This window comes from Hevea brasiliensis, chromosome 8 (genome assembly GCF_030052815.1).
Source record: "Hevea brasiliensis isolate MT/VB/25A 57/8 chromosome 8, ASM3005281v1, whole genome shotgun sequence".
NCBI classification, from domain to species: domain Eukaryota; kingdom Viridiplantae; phylum Streptophyta; class Magnoliopsida; order Malpighiales; family Euphorbiaceae; genus Hevea; species Hevea brasiliensis.
Window position 1 is genome coordinate 3,001,192 of NC_079500.1, and position 6,206 is coordinate 3,007,397.

The 6,206-nt window shown below is 35.7% G+C and overlaps 1 non-coding gene across 1 annotated transcript; it reads left to right on the plus strand.

Moving 5' to 3' along the window:
- The first annotated feature begins 1,201 nt into the window (after positions 1-1,201).
- Positions 1,202-1,308, plus strand: LOC131182726 (small nucleolar RNA R71). The gene has a single exon (XR_009150987.1). It is a non-coding gene; the product is annotated as a small nucleolar RNA R71 (small nucleolar RNA).
- The last annotated feature ends 4,898 nt before the right edge of the window (positions 1,309-6,206 follow it).

Below are 6,206 nucleotides of genomic sequence, written 5' to 3' on the forward strand. Positions count from 1 at the left end.
GTTTCATGGTCTTCAATTCTTCTCTTGTTTGAGAGAATTTCTTTTAAGAATTTCGCATAAGAGGGCATTTGTGAAAGAGCATCAACAAAAGGCACATTTATGTATAGCTTCTTCAAAACCTCTAAGAACTTCCCAAATTGCTTATCAAGCTTGGCTTTGTGAAATCTTTGTGGAAAGGGAAGCTGTGGCTTATAAGGCTCTGGAGGTATGTATTTCTCTTCTTTCTCTTCAACCTCCTCTTTACATTTTTTTGCACTCTCTTGTTTTTCACTCTTATCAGTTTCTTTCTCATTTTCTCTCTTTTCACTATTTTCACTTTTCTCATTTTTTTCACTCTTCTCATTATTTACAACTTTCCCACTTCTTAAAGTAATAGCTTGACACTACTCTCTTGGGTTTTCTGGTTGACTTGGAAGTTTTCCAAAAGACTTGGTACCTGAGGAAGATGCTTGTTGTGCAATCTGATTTTCCAAAGATTCTGTTATGTGTTTGCATCTGCTCTAGCCTTGCTTTCATCTCTCTCATCTCCTCATCATGCTTAGTTTGGTTAGCAAGAATCATTGTAATAAAGCTTCGTGGTGGGACTTTGTTCTTGGCTGCTTTGGTGGAGGGTTCATATTTTTCTCACGAAAATTAGGCAATGGTTGCCTATTTTGTCGATATGGAATTCCTTGTTGTTGTTGTGGTTGAAAATTCTGATTTGAAACTTGACTTTGCTGATTTCCCCATGAAAAGTCGATGATTCCTCCAAGTTGGATTATAGGTTTGAGAGTAAGGATTCCCCATTTGCTTGTTTCCATAATTACCAACATATGCAGCTTGCTCTCCATAGTCTACTCCACAGCTGGTAGTTCCCTCTGCATAAGCCACTTGTTGTGAACTTCCAGATGATGATGATGAACTAACCAACATACTCAAATCTTCCATCTTCTTAGCCAAGACATTTGTAAGTGCATCAAACTTTGCATTAATCATGTTGAACGGATCAAGATCATACATTCTAGCAGCTTGCCTTTTTTGAGTTGGAGCTGGTCCTCTTGGACTACTCCAAAGATGAGTATTCTTTGCAATTTTCTCCAATAGCTCATAAGCTTCATCTTCATGCTTCATAATAAATTCTCCTCCTGTTTGAGCATCAATAATCCCTCTAATTGCAGGAGTAACATTTGTGTAAAAATTCTGATTTATCATCCATTTTGGAATGGCATGATGTAGGCATTGTCTCTCTAATTCCTTCCATCTCATCCATGACTCATATAGAGTTTCATCTTCTCTTGGTCTGAAAGCTGTCATTTGATTCCTCAATTCTTGAGTTTTTCCAGGTGGAAAATATTGTGCAAGAAATGCATCAGTGAGTTGCTCCCAATTTGTAATGGAGTTGTGAGGTAAAGAATCAAGCCAATCCAATGCTCTATCTTTCAAAGAGAATGGGAATAGCTTTAATCTTGCTGCATCATCAGACACTCCAGGTTGTTTTTGCATATCACAAATCATAGCAAACTTCTTCAAATGTGTGTGTGGATTTTCAGAAGGATGTCCTCCGAATTGGGAATTTTGAATCATTTAAAGAACTCCAAAATCCATCTTGTAACTATTTGCATCAATTCTTGGTCTTGCTATGCTCTCTCTCAAGTCATCAAAACGAGGAAAAGCATGATCCATCATACTTCCCCTAGGCACATTAGCATTAACAACCTCTTCACCTTGGGCTACATTTTCATTGTTTTGATCATTTCCAGCATTAAGACCAATTCTCATTCTTTCATCAGCCATGACTTCTTCTAATTCAATTTCTCTCAATGCTTCTTTTCTTCTTCTAGTTTCTTTCTTGTTGGCTTTACAAAATTTCTCAATTTCAGGATTGAACAATAAGGATGTGTCACTTGTGCTTCTAGCTCTTCTCATAAAAGATTAAAAGTACCTGAAAAAGAACAAACAAACACAAAATGAAAAGATAACAAAAATAAAACTAAAAATAACTAAAATAATCAAGAATTCAATCTTAAACAAACAACTCCTCGGCAACGGCGCCAAAAACTTGATGTGGCCCAACCGCAAGTGCACGGGTCGTACAAGTAATACAGTAAAGATATCGTTCCCACGAGGAGTTGTGTTAATGATTGAATTTTTGATATAAAAAGTTGACTAAATTGAACTAATTTCAAAATTAAAACAATAGATTGAATGGGTATTGGAGTATGAAATCTATATGTGCAAAATTAATAATCTATCTAACAATGTATTAATTAAACTAAAATTGCATCAAATTGAAATAAGCAAGTTCAAATATGGCAGGGTTTAAAATGGCAAGCAATTAAATTCAATTGAAAATTAGCAATAATAAAAAGGCGATTCCGGAGTTCTGGATTTCATATTAGAGCTATTTTGGGATTTTAAATTGGTTATCCAATCTCATGGAACTTACGAATTTTAAGGAGATTAATTCTTAAATCCTTTGAATACCCTTTCGAGTGAGACAAAGAGTGCCTTAATCAAACTAATCCTACTTTCGTGGAGTTAGAATTAATTAAGACCCATTAAGTTCTTTAATTAATCTGTGAATCCTCTTAATCCTTAGTCTATTTCTAGATCTAAGTTAATTAAGTCCAATTCCTTGATTATCTATCATAAGGCCTTCTCCTTTCGGTGCCTCAACCATGGATTAAGAACATCACTTAATGGGATCCTACACTAAGCATGTCATTAAGCACGCAAGAAATGAATAAAACTCATTAAGACCACAAAGTATGGATTACCCAATCAAAATCCACAAAATATCTCAAATATTACAACCCTTCCTAATCAAAGGTAAACTACTCACTACCCATAATCCTTACAAGATATATTGAGTTTAAATGGAAATAAAGCTTTAATCTAAGCTAAGAAACAAGAAACTAAGCACTAGAAATGTAAGGAAAGAAAGAAATCTGCAAATCTTGGTTGAAAATGGTGTGGAAGGTGAAAGTGACTCTTCAAATTCTGCCTCTCCTCTCCCTTTCCTTTTCTGCTCCTTTCTTCTCCCTTTTTCCCCCCTTTTTAAAATGGGAAATGGGTCTATTTATAACATTTTCTGACATGGAGCCCTAAAATAGTGTGTTTGAGGAGGGATTTTGAGGGAATCTTCTCACACCATTAATGAACTCTTTATGGATCGCATAAGTCATGCATCCCTTATGCGCTTTCAAGCTGGGTCACTTATGCGAAACTGCAAGACTTGGTGCATAGGTTATGCACAATTCCGTGAGAGTGCATAAGGGAGGCGTCAATGTGCATAAGCTATGCAGTCTTCTTATGCACATTTCGGCAGGTATTGGAACAGTGATTTTTCTCCTTATGCAGATCTGCATAGCTTATGCGGCAAGTTATGCACAATTTGGTCAATGCACATTTCAGTTTGAAAACTTGTTTTTGACATCTTTGGCTGTAGAAGTCACTCCTCAATGGCAAAATTTCTCTTCAGTCCTTCAAAAACACCATTTTTCCTACAAAACAAAGTAAAAATTACAAATTAATCTAAAATTGACAATTATGAAAAACTAACTAAATAACTAATGAAATTAGCTAAAAATGACTAATAATAAAATAGAATAGCTATGAAACTAGACCTAAATGACTATGCAAAATGTATGCATCAGAGAGTAGGTCAAACGGGTGTATCAATTAGCAATTCTGCGGGTCCTATAGCACGGAAATCAACCCCGATGCCAGTTTGTACACATTGTGGGAAGAACCACAGAGGAAAGTGTAGATTGCTAACGGGTGGATGTTTCAGATGTGGGTCCAAAGAGCATTTTTTGAGAGATTGCCCACGGAGGAGTGCTCCCACAGCTCCACCACGCACTGCAGGTCCGCCCCACGCATGCAGAGGGTAGAAGACCAATGAGAACATAGATTGCTGGTACATCACAGATAGCTTCTTAGTCTTTAGAACTACTCGAGGTTGATGTAGCTCCCTGTGTGTACACTATGTCTAGAGAGGAGCCGCACTGTAAACGTTGTTAGAGGTACATTCTCTAATTATAATACCTTTAAGTATGTATTGATAGACCCTAACTATGTTCACCCCTATATATGCATTGTACCTCCTGTTGAAAGAGGATACCAATAGATGGGTCAGAAGATGACATACTTGTCACCAACCCTTTAGGTCACCAGATGATTGTAGATTATCAACCGAAAAGGATCATGTTAAAGATAATAGATGGAAATGAGAAGGGGACTGTATGTGAGATGAAAGAAGATGAGCACAGAATTGGTTGAAAAAAAAAAAAAGAGATAGTCTATTGGGATATACCGTGGTAACTATGCAATGCTCTTGATGTTTGTGCTGTAAGCTGCAGATTACAGTACCGACTTGGGACTATTGTGTAGAGCTACGTATTTCCAATAGTAAATCGAGATAAGGATAAGATTATAGAACTAGGATTAATAAGACAGACAAAAAAAAAAGTAAAGTATTATAACACAAAAAGGTGAAAAGACAAGGAGATAACGGTCCCTCGATTAATAACACTGTGTAAATTTCGAGGACGAAATTTTATTTAGAGGGGAAGAATTGTAACGTCCTCACCAAAGGTAGTCCGTACATTTTACTGTTCTGATGACTAATGTCTGTTCGGACAATTAAAATGTCTGGAACTACACTTAAACTATAGTGAGGAGGCATAAATTAATGAAATAAATATTAAAAAAAATGTAGGAAAATTTTTGAGAAAATAAAATAAAATATAGAGAATTTATTTATTTTGTACAAAAATAATAAAAATAACCAGATATGCACCATGAAGGGCATTTTGGTCATTTCACCCATAGAGGTGAATTTTGACATAAATGTCAAATTAAAATTAGGAAATAAAATAAATAACATAAATTAAATTTATGAAATAGATTAGGAAATTGAGAAGAGAAAAGAAAAGAAAAGAAAAGAAAAGAAAGGAAAAGAAAAGAAAAGAAAAGGTTTAGGAAAATTCAAAAAAAAAAAAACATGTATACAAATAGGCACTAGAGGACAAACTCCCACCCACTTCCATCTTCTTCCTCCATTTCTTCTCTCTCTCTCTCTTTCCCTCATTTCCTCCATTGTTGTCAAGCTTTCAAGCTTGATTTCCCAAGCTTCTACCTATCAAAACCTTTAGCACCCTTCACAAAAAATACTCCCCACTCCATAAGAAAGCCATAGATACCCATAAGAAGCAAGAAAGTTGAGGTTTGGGAAGCTCAAGTAAGGTTAGTGCACTAATCCCTCTTCTTCTCTTTATTAAACATGAAAAACATGTTTAGCTAAGCATAAATACCATTAAAAAAAAAAGAAAATCTAGAGGAAAGAACCCTTGAATTTTTGGCAGCCAGGGAACTTGAAGTTTATTGCTTTCAAGTGATGAAAAATGGTTCCATGAGAATGTGTAATTAGTTGAAATGTTTGGGTGTTTGATTGTGTAAATTTGAAACTTTGAAAACTAGGGTTTGTGTAAATATTGAGGACTTTGTGTAAAATGTTGAAATGGCCTATTGGGATGAGATTGTTGCTTATAGAAGTGTATTGCATGCAAATTGAAGTAAGGAAGTTGGAGGAGATTGAGTTTTGGAAGTGTTAATTTTTTGCAGGTTGTGTTTGTTGAGGGCAGTGTACATTTTAGGCCATAAATAAAATTGTGTGATCCCAATTGGTATGAGGCCAATTGGAGGTGAAACTAGACCCAAAATAGCCCATTTTCCATGAAGAAACCATGCCCAAATTCTGTCCAAAACTTGAGCTAAATACTGCCAAAATTCGGATTTCCCTGCACCCAACCCAGAAAATGACTAAATGAACAGTACGTGTTCATTTGGTTATAACTCTCTCTATACTAGTCCAAATGACCTAAAATTTTACCCATGGAAAGTTTAGACATAGGGATACACTTTTCATGAAGACCACTTAACCCAGTTTTGCCTTTAACAAATTCAAATTGTTAGCACAAGTTGGGTCACTGAAACTGCCAACCCAGAAAATGACCAAATGAACAGTACGTGTTCATTTGGTCATAACTCTCTCTATACTGGTCCAAATGACCTAAAATTTTACCCATGGAAATTTTAGACATAGGGCTACACTTTTCATGAAGACCACTTAACCCAGTTTTGCCTTTAACAAATTCAAATTGTTATCAAAAGTTGGGTCACTGAAACTGCCAACCCAGAAAATGACCAAATGAACAGTACATGTT